This window comes from Echinops telfairi, unplaced genomic scaffold (genome assembly GCF_000313985.2).
Source record: "Echinops telfairi isolate 266 unplaced genomic scaffold, ASM31398v2 ScPeMD7_53;HRSCAF=182, whole genome shotgun sequence".
In the NCBI taxonomy this organism is placed as follows: domain Eukaryota; kingdom Metazoa; phylum Chordata; class Mammalia; order Afrosoricida; family Tenrecidae; genus Echinops; species Echinops telfairi.
In genome coordinates this window covers 14,976,994-14,987,105 of record NW_022103951.1, presented here as the reverse complement: position 1 = coordinate 14,987,105, position 10,112 = coordinate 14,976,994, and the positions used below count along the sequence as shown (strand labels likewise).

The window sequence follows — 10,112 nt, the reverse complement described above, 5'->3', positions numbered from 1 at the left end:
GGGGCAGAGGGGGAGAGGGGGAGAGGGAGAGGGAGAGAGAAGACAAAGAAAATTCCAGGGTATTTATGCCTTTGGGGCATCTATAAACTTTGTAGACATGATGAATCACACATATCTTTCTTGTTGGTGCCGGTAACTCCAAAAGGCCAGGCACCAGCTTCAGGAAGACAGGGTGGAGTAAGCTTTGTAAACAGAAGCTACTGTATATACTCAAATATAAGCCGTATATACTCGAGTACAGCCGACCCAAATACCAGCCAAGACACCTATTTTTACCACAAAAAACTGCATTAAAAGTATGCAGAAAACTCAGTTTATCCACGAGTATATGCGGTTTGTCTGCTACTGTCCTCAGTAACGCTGTAGCCAGGACCCTAGACTAACCTCTCCTGACTATGGAGAAGGTAAAGGTAGCTAGGTGTGATGGAGGAATTGAATTTTAAATTATAATTAATTTAAATGTCAATAGTCCATTGTGACTAGACAGTAATTACAGTTTGCCCCCCACCACCCCACAGGCACTCAGGGGGAATCCTGCCCCCAACGACCACTGGGACAGTTTGCCTTTTAAATGAAATAATGTTTTCTTGTCCCTTCTCACCAGCAGAAAATTGAATTTTATTTTTTGCTCTTTTGACTAATTTCTACTTTTTTTATTCAGCACAGGCATTAAAAAATAGGATAAAATGCCCGCCCACTGCCCAAGTCTTCAAACACACAGTGCTTGAGCCAACTGGATTTCCACTTGTAACAAAATAACGTTGGACCCATGTTTCACACCATACACAGAAATGAACATGAAATGTGAGAATTAAAGCCATTTAACTCTTAGAAGAAAACATAGGGGGAATGCTCTAGGATATTGTTTTTATAACAATGGATTCACTGCTCTTGAGTCAATACTGACTCATTGCAACACTATGATTGTTATATGACACCAAACCCTCAGTCAACCAAAGACAAAGTAGGGAAATTGGACAGCATCATTTGGCTGCAATTATTTTGACCAGCTTAGTTATTTCAAGAGTGAAGTGTTCCTAATCTTACAATCAAAGAAGTATTCCTCCTGGGCCCCTTGTTCAAACTAGAGATTGTGGCTATGAAGACTAGTACCTCCTTTGTGTTTGTAAACGAATGTTTCTAAGAGGAGCCAGGAGGACCCAGAAAAGGAAGCAGGAAATGAACGCTGAGAAGAGAAGACAACTGCTAATAAGGCAAATGTCAATAGATAATCCTTGAGAGAAAATTACTTTGAAGCTTACAGTTGTAAACATTTTAACCCTACCATGTTTTCAAAGAAGAGAAAAAGAGCTGAGAGCTATGAGCTCGCCAGGTACTCACGGGGCCTAGTTGTGGCTATGAACTGGCTGGAGCTCGCAGGTGAGCCTTGGTGTTCTCCTGATGAACACAAATCATTTCACCAATATCAGACATCCTCTAATTATGATGGATCAAGACAAACATGACTCTTCTGTTATCGTGTTTGAATAACATCAAGTGGGTTTTGACTCAGAGTGACTCTATAGGACAGAGGAGAATTGCTCCTCTGGGTTTCTGAGGTGGTCAATCTTTATGGAAGCAGGAAGCCTCATCTTTCCCCTGTGGAGTGACTGGTGGGTTAGTAGCCCAACTTATAACCCACTATGACCCTAGAGTGCCTTGGAATACAGGCAATAAATAGCATGAACCTTGTTCAGAACACAATGGCCAAACACCCTCCTCTCCTGGACAATACAACTCCTAGTGCTACTGCTTTACCAGTTAAGGCTTTAGTTTTAGTTTACTCTGCCCTGCTCTAGTTAAAGATTATGTTATTCTTTTTGATGTAGGACCTGATAGATGGGTCCTGATCAGAAAGAGGGAAACCATGGGACAGAACTTTAGAGCCATATGGAAACCAGACTTACTGGATCCATTGAGACCTATTGATTATGAAATGTCTCTTTGAGTGTAAACTGACAATAGTGCCAACTAAAGCACCGATGAGACTTTATAAGGGGGCCAACTCCTACTGCCCTCTAGTTGATTCAGACTATAGTGACCCTATAGGATGGGGTAGACTGCCTTTGTGGGTTTCTAAGTCTGTAACTCTTTACAGGAATCAAACTCCAATCCCAAACTCACTGCCATCAAGTGGATTGTGACTGACAAGAACTCTATAGGGCAGGTTAGAGCTGCTCTTATAACTCTACAGCAGGAGAAAGTCTCATCAGTCTCATGGGCTCAAACTGCAGCCCCTGTGATTAGCAGCCCAATGTATAATAATTAATGGCCAGGAAACAATCTGAGTAGTAATGGTGATCATGAGACCCCAATGTGAAATATGTAACCAATGGCAAAGAGCTGTTGATGTAGAAATTATGACTGGATGTATATTTGGTTGTGTATCTCACCATCAACAATCAACCTTAAAAAAAAGTTTCTATGACTCTCAATTCACCCTGATTCCTGACAGTATCTAATCCTGAGAAAAATCTAACTTAGGGATTCTTTCCACAAATTACTATAAAGGAGGGGATCAGCAGAGCAGGCTGCCAGTCTCTATTCCATCACTTTGGTTGTACTGAGCATTTGTGGGGCAAATCACATGCACAGATGTTGTCCAGGATACACACAGTTGTCCAGTAAACATCTACTAATTTTCTACTACATATCTACTAAAAGTTCACTGTAACCAACTCATAGAAAGAATGAAAACTGTTGATAAGTTCTGTAGCCCCCTCAGGAAAACTGAACGTTCTAGCCATTAGATTGTCTTTGGCTAATTTTCAGATGGCAGTTTGAAACCACCAGCAGCTCTGTGGGAGAAAGACGGGGCTTTTTACTTACTCCTGTAAGCAGTTACAGTCTCAGTAACCCACAAAGGGTCGCTGAGTCAGCATTGACTGGATAGCAACGAGTTTGGGGTTTTTTATTTTGTTTTGTTTGGGTTTTTTTTGTTTTTTGTTTTTTTTGTTTTGAGAATTTTGAGAAGTCAATTGCCAGATCCTTCTTCCTAGTCGACCTATCCCCCAAAACGGGGCCCCGGGGGTAACTAAAACTGGTGGTATCCCTTCCAGCGTCCCAGCAACTGCAAAAGTCACCACAGGAAAATAAACTCACAAACGGTGAATACATGCTAGTTTAATTAAATTGAGACTTGTCAGAGGTTATATCGTTCTGTCTCGACTAAAAGGAGAAAGGGTCAGCTTTAAAATGTATCGGCACATTTTCTGTAAAATAAAATCAAATTAAATGAGGGTTCCTACGTCCTTAAAACTCACCAAGAGTGGCAACTGCTGGAGCTGAGGTAAATCCACCTCAGCAGTTCAGCGCGGACTGCCAATTCCTTAGCACGCATGCGCGAGTCTTCTGCTCCTCGGATTTAGATTGGTTGGCTTCTTGATGTCCCGCCCCTTCCTCCAGAACACCGGAAGTTCTTACTGGACGTCGGGACCTCTGCTTATCTTCCGGCTTCACTTGCACTTCTCGGTGAGTTATTCCCCAGGCTCGCTGGGGCCTAGATCAGATGCTGGTTTTCCGGTTTTCCGGGTCAGCCCCTCAAGGTTCCAGCAGGCCACAGTTGCTTGAACCCCTTCCACTGGAACCCAAAGCCGGGCTTGACTGGCTCTTGGGTTGGTCCTTTCCAGTTCATGCCCGCGGGAAAGAGTCCTAGTGCCGTGCGGAAAACGGTTGCCTCTTCCAATAGTTCATTTCTCTCCCTCGCACCGCCCCCCGCCCCCGACCTGAAAAGCTAAGTGGGAGAGAGCTAGAGACTTGGAATTCTCTTTAGATCTTTAATTAGATTGCTGGTGACCTGTAAGCAGCTTAGGAAACGCCTCTCACTTTTGACCTTTCCCTTGCTGAGTTTAGGCAGTTCCTTGAAACTCAACTTTTATTTGGATTTATTCAGCATGGACCTGCTTTTACTGACACTATCTAAGGATTGTTGGTGTCTCTTCAGAAGCTCGGCGTATGTGTGTGGCCAATAATCTTTATTAGTATATGCATCTTTATTAGTATAGAACGTGTTGTCCAAAAGGGTAGCTGCTACCTCCCACATTGTGGTAAGTCTGAATTGAGATATGCTATCGGGTGAGCAGCTCACCACAAGGATTGCAGTTCAAACACCGCAGCCGTTCCTTGGGAGACAGATGAGGCTGGTCGCCCCGTAAAAGTTTACAGCCACGAAAACCCTATGTAGGGTCACTATGAACCGAAATCGTCTCGATGGCAGTGGATTGGTTTTGTAATTGTTAAGTGTAAAAGCAATGAACTTTTGAGAATTTGAAAGAAAACGCACGTGCAATAGCCCAGTAATTTGTTTCTATTGATTGCATGTGGAGAGAACAATATTTGTGTGCACTGTAAAATGAAATAATTTCACCTGGTACTTTGTCTTCTGTAATGTGGCTGTCAGAAGTAGTAAGTGATTTGCATGGGTCCCCTTATATTGGTTGGACAGCACTTCCCTAAAAAGAAGACATCAAACTATGACTTGGGGAACTAATCCAGCCTTCTGTTTCTATTTAAAAATAAACTCCCGGCCATCAAGACAATACCAACTTATAGCAACCCTATAGAACTGCCCCCTATGAGATTACAGGAGTAGAAAGCCTCATCTTTCTAACTTGGAGCAGCTGGTGGTTTCAAACTGTGGATCTTGTGGTTCACAGCCCAGTGTGTAACCACTGCTCCACCTGAGTTGCTTGTTGTTTCTATAGTGGATTTCTATTGGAAACCACCCTCTCCCGTTGGTTTAAGAACTGAGTATGGCCATCGTGCTTGCCATTCTACAAGAAGAATGGAGTTGCATAGTCCACACAGAAATTATTTGGCCCACAGAGCTTTAAATAGTTATTCACTGACTGTACCTACTGCCATTGAATCCATTCTGATGCATAGCAACCCTTTGTTGGGTTCCTGGGTTTTGTAAATCTTCACCATAGCAGAGAGCCTTTTCTTCCTCAGAGCAGCTGGTGGGTTTGAACCACTGACCTTCTAGTTAACAGTCCAACGCTTACCTGACAGTGCTATCAAGGACTCCTTATACTAAAAAGGCTTGCCGGTCCCTGATCCAGAACAATGCCTGGTACAGTAGATATGTTTTAAGTGTTACCATCGTAGACTCATTGACTTGTCAGAAGGAGCCCTGTTGGTGCTGTGGCTAAGTGTTTGGCTGCTACCTGAAAAGTCAGCAGTGTAAACCTACTTAGAAGTACCTGGTGTAAAAGAGAAGGCCACCTGCCTTGGAAACCCTCTGGGGCAGTTCGCCTCTATCTAATAAGGTGGCTCTCAGTCCAAATCAGCTCCATGGCAACTCATTCTGTTGGTTTGTTAGGGTGTACCCGTCAGTCAGGCTTTCTAGATGACAGGCACAGTTCTAAGCACTTTATAAGGACTGTCTCACTGAAGTCTCACATTTCTCCTAGGAAATGGGATTTCCTCTTGTCTGGTAGATGAAGAAGTTGAGGTACAGCATGGTCAAAAGCCTGTCCACGAAGAGGGGCTGCTCAGCACCCCTCACTTCTGAGGGTGCTCCCTTCCTGACTCTCTTTATCCCTAGAGGGCTTGGCTGCATGACTGCCTGAGTTTGTGACTAGAATTGAGCTGGAGTCAGTCTCCCAGGAGAGCAGTAGACATGGGGTGAACTGCTCAGAGAAGTAAAAGCTGGCAGGGCTGAAAGGAGTGAGGCTGGCAAGCAGAGAGGACAGCATCTAGATGCTTTTCACAGAAATAATTTTGAGGCGAAGGAAGCACTGGCCATAGAGGAGATTCTCCTCTTGTAGTTCTACAGCCTTGAGTGAAAGACTCACTCAAAACTCACCGCCATCAATTGTGACTCATGGCGACCCTACAGACGGGTTAGAACTGCCCCTACGGGTTTCTGAAACCATAACTCTTTACAAAAGTAGAAAGCCTCAACTTTCTCCCACATTGCAGCTGGTGGTTTCAATCTGCTAACCTTGTGGTTAGTATAATGTGTAACCACTATGCCACCACAACCATCAGGGGAAGACAAACATCCAATAATGAAACGTGGTGAAAACAGCAAACCACCAGCAGCCATCAAGGGCACACTGACTCCTGGCGCCCCACTTGGGTCAGAGGAGAACTGTGCTCTGTAAGTTTTTCCATAGCTGACTTTTCAGAAGTCGATAACCAAGCAATTCTGAAATGCCTCTGTGTGGACTCAAACCTCCAACCTTTCGGTTAGCAGCCACGCACATTAACTGAAACAAATGTAATCAGTACCATTAAAAAACATGCCAGATGTGAAGCACTAAATGGTTTTGACTGATTTCCTGGGCTCTAGGATGGTAGGAGGAGCCCTGTTGGCGTAGTGGCTATGCATTGGATTGCTAACTTCAAGGTCAAAAGCTCAAAACCACCAGATGCTCTGCAGGAGAAACTTGAGACTTTCTACGGTAAAGAGTTCAAGTCTCCAAAACTCATAGGAGCAGTTCTACCCTGTCCTATAGGGTCACCAAGAGTCAGAACTGACTCGACGACAGTGAATGAGGATGGTAGGAAGCAGCAGGTCTCAGACTTATGTGGAGGGGGAGATGATTCAGTGGGAGTGTGTGTGGCGCAGTTGCTCAAGAAATGTGCATTGCCTTCCACTCTTCTTCAGACCCACTGCTGTCGAATCGATGCCAACTCAGCTACCCTATAGGACAGGATAGACCTGCCCTTGTGGGTGTCCTGGGCTGCAGTCATTACAGAGCAGGCTGCCTCCTCTTTGTCCCGCTGAACAGCTGATGGGTTGAAACCACCAACTGTTCACTTAGCAACCCAGCACTTGACTTAAGAGGTAAGCAAATTTCTTATGGGGATGAGGTTCGGGAATGGGGTACATCATTTTACTTCAGGCAGTGAGAGCCACCTGTTGTAAGACCGTTCTGTGCAGTGGGGGCTGTTCATGTGTCCTGAAATAACTGCTGTGCTGGACTGAATCCAGGAGCGGGAACAGAGCAGTATTGGGGGAGGACAGTTGTGAGAATGTGTGTGTGTGTGTGTGTGTGTGTGTGTGTGTGTGTGTATTGCATACTTGTGCAGAGCAGTGGTGTCCACTGGAGGTGAAACTCGAGTCACCTGGAGAACTTGAACACTGCTAAGCCCTCCCCTCAGATCCAAGTGTGTTTGATCTTTTGGGGCTTGGGGTTTTTGTCGTTTCATTTCCCTAGTCTCAGGGGTGAGACCCACTGATGGCAAGAGCGAGGCCAGGCCGTGGAGCCACCCACACCAAGGCAGGGACCTGGGAAATGGGTGGGGCCCTCTGCCTTCCTCTGGGAGTGGCTCGTCTAACCTGAGATGGAGGGGAACCCCTCAGGGGCTTTCAGCCAAGAAGTGAGGGAGCATTTTGCTGACGTGCGTGCCAGAGTGTGCTCCTTTAACAAAGTGCCCTGACCCAGAGGAAAAGCAGCTGGCCAGATGATGGAGAGCATGCTTTGGGGCCCATGTTCTCTGTGCTTCACCTAGCAACCAGGGTGATCTCTGTGGGAACACCACCTGTGTTGTTCATGGCCGATTGCGCATCAGGAGGCCTTCCGCTGAGCTGGCCACTCCTGACTGCGGAGACCTTCTGTCTCTGCACTCAGCCCCTTATTCGTTGTCGGGAAGTCCAAGCACGGACTCCTGGCAACCCCACGTCCACCAGAAGGCAACGTTGCCAGGACCTGTGTCACCGTCCTGATCTTAGGATCATCAAGCCCATTTATTGCAGCCACTGTGAATCTTCCCCACCCCCACCCCCATCCACCCAAACTGAGAGGACTCATCTTCAGCACTAGATCAGACTATTCTCTTGGGATCAGTCAGGTTTGCACAGGCAGAGATTTGGAAGTAGCTTGCCAGGCCTCTTCTTAGTCACAATCTGGAAGCTCCCCTGAAACAACTGGTCCACCATGAGTGACCCTGCTGGTCTTGGAAATATCAGTGTTATCACTCCCAACCTCATGGCAACAGACAGGACAAGCACTGGAGAGACAGGGGTGATAGCCTCCAGCACATAAATCCGAACCCACTGCCGGTGAGTCAGTTCCCACTCATCCAGACCCTAATAGACGGTGTCCGAGGTTGGAATTCTTTACAGGAGCAGATAGCTTCATCTTTCTGCTCCAGAGCAGCATGTGGGGTTGAACCACTGACCTTGTGGTTAGCAGGCCAGCCCCTAACCCACAGGGCCACCAAGGCTCCTTAACCTCTAGCACATACTCAACTCACTGCTGTGGGGTTTACATCTACTCACAGTGACCCTTTATAGGATTTCCAAGGGGGGCAGGAAATCTCTACAGGAGGAATATAGCCTCAAATTTCTTCTGAGGAGCAGCTGGTGAGCTCAAAGTGCTAACCTGGCAGTGAGCCACCCAATACATACACCATTATGCCACCAGGGCCTCTCTAGCACATACTAACTAGAGAATGTGTGTGGAATGCAGGATGTAGAACTCTAAGCTGGACACACAATTTACTTTGTCTTTTAATGGTCTTTTTTCCAAATGTGTATCCTCATCCATTTTATACTATGCCCTCACTCCCACCCCTGGGCTATAAAAAGCTTTAGAGTCATATCAGAAGCCCCAGGACGGACAGAGCAGGTGGCAGGATTTAAGTGCTGCTAAAAATTCAGAGGTGAGAGAAATCCAAGGACACAGGAAGGGCACAATATCCCCGGGTTCGCTGCCCATGTGGATGCATCCACGGCTGTGGATTTGGGTGAGTAAGGAAATTGGTTTGCTGACACAGGCTGCTGTTTTCACTCCACGGAAGTCCTGCAGCTACAGTTTCAAGTCCCTTTGAAATTCTGACTCGAGTTAAATATTACATACCGTCTGCTTGGGCATGCTACACCTGTCTTGTATTAACTGCCTCGATAACAACTGGAATGCAGATGGACGTAGACAAGAGAGACTGGCTTTGAGGAAACTTTTCAACTTGACATGTCCTCATGACAGGACAGTGTGAGACCAAGGGTGAACAATGGAGGGTGCATATTTAGCATTAAGGAGCCCTGATGGCACAGTGGTTAAGCATTTGGCCGCTAACTGAAAGGTAGCCAGTTTGTCAGCCGCTCCAATGGGAGAAAGATGAGGCCTTCTGCTTTTGTTAAGATTAACAACCAAGCCAAAAAACCACCCATTACTATCAAGTGGATTCTGGCCCATAGTGACCCTACATAGGGTTTCCGAGGCTTTGTAACTCATTCTGGAGGAGGCAGCTTCGTCTTTCTCCTGTGGCGGGGTTAGCCGCCAACACTTACCTGACAGCGCCACCAGGTCACAAAGATGACAGCCTTGGAAACCGTATTAGGGGCCCTGTGAGTCGGAATCAACTCAACGGGAATGTGTTTGCTTTGGGCTATTTCTTATGTTTGAGGTGGTTCTTATTATTATTCTTGATCTGTCCTTTCTGTTCTGTTACTGAACCATGGATTCTTAGGGCGACCTCTTGTGCTGTTGTCACTCTTTGAAGGTGGATCTTCAACAAGAATCACCCCAAGTACTGATTCTGGATCATTAGAAAAACAGCTGTTAAAGGTCCTCATGAATGGATGGGCCCACTGAATGGCTGCTAAGCCAACTTTAAAAAGAAAAAGCCCAACTGTCCAAGTTTGTAAGCTGTTTTCGCTTAGCATGCTGTTTTTAAGGCTCAGCCATGTTGCTACATAGATCAGTGCTTCATTTCTTTTTATGGGTAACTAGTATTTCAGTGCATGGAGAGACCTTTTCTTCTATGTACCTACCCACTTGTGTTCAGGAGCCCCAGTGATGTAATAGTTAAGAGTTAGGCTGCTAATTGAAAGGTTAACGATTCAAAACCATCAGTGAGCTCCTCAGGAGAAAACAGGGCTTTCTACTCCCATAAAGAGTTACAATCTCAGAAACTGAATCTCAGTTAAAACCTTATGCACCCATTTGTCTTCAGTAATCATATCTGTGATGCCTAACTGATCCCTTTGGCACCTTGTGATCACACAGGCTGGTGTGCTTCTTCCATGTGGGCTTTGCTGCTTCTGAGATAGATGGCCCCTTGTTTAGCTTCAAGCCTTTAAGACCCCAGATGCTGTATCTTTTGATAGCTAGGCTCCATCAGCTTTCTTCACCACATTTGCTTATGCACCCGCTTTGTCT

General features: G+C 45.8%; 1 protein-coding gene and 1 long non-coding RNA gene across 2 annotated transcripts in view; one reads left to right on the top strand and one right to left on the bottom strand.

Moving 5' to 3' along the window:
• Positions 1–3,318, bottom strand: part of LOC123521743 — an 8,327-nt gene extending 5,009 nt beyond the window's left edge. Inside the window, exons 1-2 of the long non-coding RNA XR_006680100.1 lie at positions 3,264–3,318; positions 1,342–1,398 (exon numbers count right to left, since the gene is read on the bottom strand). This is a non-coding gene — a long non-coding RNA (uncharacterized LOC123521743). The remainder of the gene's footprint in view (positions 1–1,341; positions 1,399–3,263) is intronic.
• Positions 3,319–6,629: 3,311 nt separating this feature from the next.
• Positions 6,630–10,112, top strand: part of TCEANC (transcription elongation factor A N-terminal and central domain containing) — an 8,621-nt gene continuing 5,138 nt past the window's right edge. Inside the window, exon 1 of the mRNA XM_004709964.2 lies at positions 6,630–6,793. The gene's annotated coding sequence lies outside the window, so the exon portion shown is untranslated. The remainder of the gene's footprint in view (positions 6,794–10,112) is intronic.